At 39.0% G+C, this 7,500-nt stretch overlaps 1 long non-coding RNA gene across 1 annotated transcript in view; it reads right to left on the bottom strand.

Moving 5' to 3' along the window:
* LOC311293513 overlaps nucleotides 1–7,500 on the bottom strand; it is a 32,574-nt gene that overhangs the window by 22,652 nt on the left and 2,422 nt on the right. The window contains exon 2 of the long non-coding RNA XR_014627937.1: nucleotides 7,070–7,167. This is a non-coding gene — a long non-coding RNA (uncharacterized lncRNA). The remainder of the gene's footprint in view (nucleotides 1–7,069; nucleotides 7,168–7,500) is intronic.

Genomic DNA, 7,500 nt, shown 5'->3' with positions numbered 1-7,500 from the left:
TCATTATTCTGTGAAACACAAAAGAAGAAAAGTTCACACAATGCAGGGACTGTCAACTTTCAATAAACATAAACGTTTCATAAAGGCAACATACTGTACAAAAAAAACTTGGAACAGAAGCAAATTAGGAAATCCCATGTTTTTCCATCCAGGATTGGGTAATCTACTTTACATTTGTGCAGGTTTCTCAAAGCAACATTGGATTGAATCACCCTGATCCAAATACAACCCAGACAGAAACATAGTGTCGGCCCACATGCGGCCTAAAGTGTGGACTCCATGTGTGCCAGATGTGGGCCGGATCTGGGCCGACACTATGTTTCTGTCTGGGAAGCTTTTACAAATGACCAAATGAGCTCTGAATGAGACATATATCACAATGTAGGCAACTAGAAATGTGAAGAGATGTATAAATAGTACAAACTGTTTAAAAACAATACATACATCCCCTTCTTCCCTAATCTGACCAGCAACAAATACATAAAAACAAACAAACAAATATACATGCAACAAGGGATGCATTTGTTAGAAACTACTTTTGGCTCAACTCTGATTTCATTGCAAATAAATACTCAGTGACAGCTAAAATTAAATATTAAATATTAGGGATCAAATTAACTTTTTACTCTATGGTACCGAAAGGCTTAAAGGCACAGTATGTAAGTTTCACCGCTAGAGGTCGCTTATTTAAAGGGATACTCCACTTTTTTAGGAAATGGGCTCATTTTACAACTCCCCAGAGTTAAACAGTTGAGTTTTACCGTTTTCTAATCCATTCAGCCGAACTCCGGGTCTGGCGGTACCACTTTTAGCATAGCTTAGCATAGATCATTGAATCGGACAGGACCATTAGCATCTCTCTCAAAAAAATGACCAAAGAGTTTCAATATTTTTCCTATTTAAAACTTGACTCTTCTGTAGTTACATCGTGTAGTAAGGAAAATGAAATTGACATTGACATTTTCTGACGGAAAATGAAAAGTTGCGATTTTCTAGGTTGATATGGTTAGGAACTATACTCTCATTCCTGCGTAATAATCAAGAAACTTTGCTGCCATACCATGGGTATAGCAGGCTTAATGATATGACGCAGCGCCTGAAAATAGTCCCCAGCTCGGTAGACTATAGGGTCCACTATTTTCAGGCGCTGCGTCATATCATTACGTATCATTATGTTCATGGGTGAGCTAATGTATTAAAGTTTCATTAATGTTACTGTGGTATCAAGCAGGGCGGGGCAGAGAGCCATGGGAGTGGAACAAGGCCGGTTTGATGCTAATGAGAGACTTTTATTATACTTATATGCCGCAGTCGCCGCTGACGCTCCTTTCGTTTTGTGGTTTATGTTTATTGCACGATTAAAGTTACGTTTAACATCCGCCTCCTTCTTCCCTGAACTTGAACCTCGTTACAGTTACGTTTGATCACTTAAATTCACATTATTTTATCTCATTCTAATGAAACAGCCGCAAGTGTTGAATTACTACAGGTCACTTTATCTGACGAATTTAAATTGTGGGGTAACGCAGCGCTGTTTAACTTGGTCAGAACAATCATACTAAAAATACATTTGAGTGTGTTAAAAGTTATAATGCTACTCTACTTGTTGCACATTGCTAGATCAATACTAGAATATCATATTAATGAAATCTGGATGACTTATGTTGCTAAATGGCATCAATTAATTTTAAAATATGCTGTAAAATATACTGCTACTACAAATAAAGCTCTTTCTGATTACGCTATGTTAGCCACTTGACAGAACAGTGTTGTCTCTGAGGCACTTTACTCGCAGTAAACAAGCCAATCAAACAACAAGACTAACCGTGTTGAGCTATATAACAATGATTATTTTCTGTCAATAAAAGTATTCAAACGGTTGCTCACCTGTCTAATACAAAACATAATATATTAAAGCATTTTTTGGGCCCTATTTTAACGATCTAAGCGCATGGTCTAAAGCGCAAATGGATCTGCTCGTGCGCGAGGTAAAAGTGCGCTAGCAGAACATCTACGGGACAAGCCGGATTCACCATATCTTTATGTTCACAATAATAATCTTTTACACTGTAATCCTTTTAATTTTAATATTTGTCATGTTTGTGTGCTGCTGTGCGTCCCTGTGTGTGTAATAAGCAGAGTGTACGCGCGTTGTGGACCCGCCTATAGGCGCACATTACTTACGTGCTCATTAAATAACATAAAAAATATTGCGCCATTGACTTTAGACCAGGTTTCAGTTGGTCAATGGCTCAGTCTATTTCTGTTCCTCAAAATAGCAACGCGCCAACAATGCGCCAGAACACACACCTCGTTCTCAGACCAGCAGCCCATGGGCCACAAATGGGCGCAAATGCATTTGCTATTTAAACAACGTGGCGCAGGACGTGAAAATGATAACTGCGTCGGGCTGAAACTAGCAAAAAACACTTGCGTCGCGCTTGGCGCTGCATTGCGCGGGTGTAAGATAGGGCCCTTTGTGTTTCCATGCACAGGTGCAAAAGATACAGTAAACGTGTTTACATATTACATATGCGTACTACATGATGTACGTTTACATTAACGTATTACATGATGCAAATGTTGTGTTATTTGGCTTATTTTAAAGTTTTATTACTTTTTGTTCCTGAAATCCACTCTCAATCCACCCTGATTTTTTTGGGATCAAAGGTATCCCAATCCAACTAAGACTTTTGAACAATGAATAGTGAAGATTTGATCTAGATCAAAAGACTGGGATGCATGATATAATCCAATTTCAGAACCATTGTTTAAGTATTTTAAGATTTGTTTAACTAAAATCCAGAGCAAAATTGCTCGTTTGGGCATTTAGCATCATTGAACTCAAACCTGCCATGATGGTGCATGTTCATACATGTTTGAATATGGTAACGATTTCAGTGGAGAGAAAAATAAACAAAGTTTTCATATGTGAATATAGTGACCAAGTCATCCAAGTGGTGCTTTTTTCATCTTGACCTTTAAACACAAGAAAATCCCTTATCACTCAAGCTATCACTTATAATTTACAGTGACGAACGTAAATTGATCTTCCCAGAATCCTTTGTGTTGCGGCTCAAATTTGTTGGTGTTTCACTGTTTCTACTTTACTTTTTCTTTTAGGGTTTTATGTTGTTAAATGACTGTGTTATCATAACGGTGCCTTGTATTTTGTATGACACTGTGCTTTTACGAAGTGTTGCTGTTGTTTTTAGGCTCTACTAGAACAGGTTTTCCAGCTTGAATGTTGATTATTTCCTCATATTTTCCACTGTTTAATCTCCTCTCTTCCCAGTCTGTCAGTAACTCTCTGTTTAGTTCCTGTTTCTATGAAGCCCCTCCTTCTGAAAAGCACACTGTGCTCTGATTGGTCAGCTGGAGCAGTGTGTTGTGATTGGTCTAGCGCTTCGAGAGTGTTTGAGGAAATGTCCCGCCCGTTTCCATAACCGCCAGTTTCAACACACTACTAACTAACTAACTCAACCAGGCCCCGCCCCTTTATTCTGCGTATTATTTAAATGAGGAATGTTGTGACGTGTTCGTTCCCGGAAGAAACTCAAGACCAGAGCATGTGAGCGGAGTGGAGCGGGAGCGAGCGGGGAGCGCGAGCGGGCGGATCTTGGACAGAGCGCAGAGCGGCAATTTCAAAAGGACGGAGCGTCGCATTTCCCGCTCCAATTTCGCTCCGCTCCGCTCACACCACGAGTCTGAAGCATGCTCAGTCAAGCCTGATCCTGAATCCATTTGTCTTGCACAGTCATCAACAGTAGACTATTTTCAGGCAAAACTCGGCTCAATAATGGAGTTCAAAAAGTAAAATGAGAATTCATACAGGTGTAGCCTATCAATATAAGTCGCTCCGGAGTAGCCTATAAGGCGCATCAGTCAAAAAATCCGCCATGAAGAAGAAAAAACATAGGCCTAGCCTCGCACTGGACTATAAGTCACATTTATTTAGAAATTTATACAAAAAAAAAAAAAATGTTATGGACGGGACAGTTCTCCGTTACGGACGTGAGAGCTCTGAAAGCGGCACCAAGACTGCTTTAAAACTTTCACTCAGACCTCAAACAGAAAGCACAAAGCCTGTCTTTAAAATTAATTTCGTTTTGTATTAATTGTATCTTAATTTTAATCAAGGTTTCATCAACCAATTGTCTGGATTTAATAAGAAGTAAATATATTAGAAAATAGATAACCACGATACGAAGGCGCCGGCGTGAACCTGGAGTTTGTCTCATGAATGAACCGAAACTCAGCGTATAGCCTACTTGCCTCACACACCTGAGACATATATATAAAGCTTGAAATGTCTACTTTTAAACAGAACAATTCAAAACGAAAGAAAACAGACTGCTCTCCTGTATGAAATGTGCATTTCTCTCAGGCGCGTTCACTACTGCGAAGATCACGAGTCAGCATCTTTCCAGCCGACAGACATAAAAAAAATTAAAATGTCTTCTGCTATATTTTACATATTCATAATCATTTTGCCGGTTCGTTGTGACAGCTTTTAGGTGCCCTTGCATGTTACGTGAACGCATCAGCACTGAAAACATAGAGATTTTTTTTCTTTTGGGGACATTTTGTTTGTTTTCAGACTTTCTCATTTGCCTGCGCGATGTTAGAGGACGCTGTTAATAAAGTTGCGAGTAGGCCTACACATTGGATTCACGATTATTATTATAGGCTATTTAAAAAAATACCCCAGTTTTTATGCCAGTCGTATCATTTTAATCATTTTTGTTGTATTTATCCGCCACACACCTTGAAGGCCGGTCCGTGTCTGATATTGTCTGATTTTAAACCGGTCCGTGGCGCAAAAAAGGTTGGGGACCGCTACAAGTGATATACATGTAGATTTTTTTTCCTTTTTTGGAGCGAGCGGGGGGTGATTTGAGTGGAGCGCGAAGCAAACTGCGTTGAGCGCTGAGCAAAAATGAGCGGAGCGGCCTGATGTAGCTTTGAGCGGGGGAGCGGAGGGGTGAACAGTTCAGTGAGCGATGAGCGGAGATTCTCACCGCTCCACTCCGCTCACATGCTCTGCTCAAGACTACAATGGAGACGTTTCAGGAGTTCAGAAACACTGACACTGATATAGAGAAGAACTCCCGCGGGAGGAAACCTTTTCAAACAGCATCATTACACACTAAAGAAAGCACAACATAGGTCCTCTTTAACACTTATGAGTAAATAATAACAGAATTTTCATTTTTGGGTGAAATATTCCTTTAAAAATGAGTAGCACATAATGTCCTGTTCACAGGAAGTGACATCAGTGACCTCTCGTGACCTTTCAAGTATTAGGCTCCAATCAAACTTCCTGTTCCACAAGAGTGTCTGGCAAACATTCACAGTTTCACTGAGCAGGTTTGGCCAATGATGCTAATTTTACGTCTGCTCTTTTGTCTAATGCACCTGCCTCTTGACATTCCCAGACCAAAAGCTGGGATTGTGTTTTCGGAGCAGGATAAAAGCCGGAGGAACCGGGCGACACGAGACGCCACGCTGACAATAACTCAGTGACACCAATCCATCATGAAGTCAAGGACAAAATCCAGAGCTTCACGAATCACGCAAAGCTCCATCGCGAGTGCGTTTCCCTCACAAACGAATCCGTGGTGGGAAAGTAAACACGGCGGGAGTGTTTTGGTTGGACTGCCAGGGAGATTTTCATAACGACAGAGTCGAATAATGAATGAGTCTTCCTTCTTAGCAGAAATATTTACATCTCAAAAGGAAAGAGTCCGCTGTCAACTTCCCAAAGAGGCTCTTAAGACGATTCCTTTCAGAGTTGCACTGAGAAGCGGCAAAGAGACTATAGAAGTTTGGCGGGAGTTCTCGTATACGCTTCAGACTTCAGTCCATTTATGCTATAAAATGAGTGACTGCTTAAATCTGAGGTGGTTTTTGAAGTAAATGCAGATCGGAGGGAAATAGAGAGACTATAAATGAGAGATCAGCTCATATGATATACACTAGAGATCAAAAGTTCGGGGCGTATTATACGCGTATAATAGAATTTCTTTCAAAGAAATGTATGATTTTATTCAGCAAGATGCATTAAATTGATCAAAAGTGACAGGAAAGACATTTAAGTTTCTATTTCAAATCAATGCTGTTCTTTTGAACTTTCTATTCATCAAAGAATCCAAAAATAAAATAAAATAAAATCACGGTTTCAACAACAATATGAAGCAGCACGACTGCTTTTAACAACGATAATAATCATAAAATGTTTCTTGAGCAGCAAATGGATCATGTGACACTGAAGACTGGAGTAATGATGCTGAAAATTCAGCTTTGATCACAGAATATAAATTACACTTTACTGTATATATTCACATAGAAAACATAATTTTTTACATTGAAATAATATTTCACAATATTACTGTATTTTCTTTATCAAATAAATGGAGCCTTGGGGAGCAGAAGAGCACTACAGAAATAAAAATGATTTAACTTGGCATATGCTCATATTTGTTCAAACACAACTGAAAATATTGTTTTTTTTGTGAGACCTCAAGTAATATTCCACTGTATTATGATTAAAATGTATATAATTCATACCTTACCTTATATGAAGCCTGATCTCATAATACACTTTATGCAAACATAACACACACACACACACACACACACACAGAACCTCTAAATGACCTTTTATTACAATGGCTTCTGAAACCACAACAATTTTGGATTTGCAAAACTCAGAAGGGAAAGTCAAACATCTCGTTTTAAAGTGTCACTGATTAGAAAGTTTCTGTGTGATTTGCCTCTTTTGTTATTCACAGTAGGAATGAAAAAAAGAAACCATATATTATGTTAATATATGTACATTATATCATTATAAAAAAATGAAAATTATTTAATAAATATTATTAATGTGAAATACTGTGATGGAAAAAAGTATTTTATAATGTTAAGAATTGGTCATCACTTTTGAGTGTTCTTAATAAGGTTGAACGTGATAACGAGACTCTTGAACAATGTTGCGGCTGTAAATGAAGCTTATTAATCAGAAGTCAGACGAGGTCACAACCTCTTCAAAACTGCAGTGAAAACGCACCTGCATTGTTTTCCTCCTTTCCCCAGAGGACGTCTCGCTCGATGGCGCACAGATGGCAGAGACACACATGCTGTGATGATAACACACACCTCACACACCTTCGTGAAGACAGGAAACAAAGCAGGAAGTGAGGAGGAAGTATGAAAGAGTTTCCCTTCTGAAATGACCCTTTGTGCTCAAGACCAGCTCTCTTGATCTGACCGAACAACACGAGTTCAAAGACCCTCTCATGTACGTCATGTGACATGTCAAAGACCACATGATTTATATACTTTCTAAATGATGTAAATGTAAAAAAGTGTTGAAAACTGGGGAAAACCTGCTGATTTTTCATTCCCGATACAATACGAGTTCTCCGATCAGTCGGACACAATGCTTGTGGGAATTAATATTTCAGATTAATAATGCTCATGATCAATGCAGAAACAGAT

This window comes from Rutilus rutilus, assembly GCF_951802725.1.
Source record: "Rutilus rutilus genome assembly, chromosome: 7".
Lineage (NCBI taxonomy): Eukaryota > Metazoa > Chordata > Actinopteri > Cypriniformes > Leuciscidae > Rutilus > Rutilus rutilus.
Note: the sequence above shows the minus strand (reverse complement) of the source record. Positions and strands in the feature narration are given on the sequence as shown.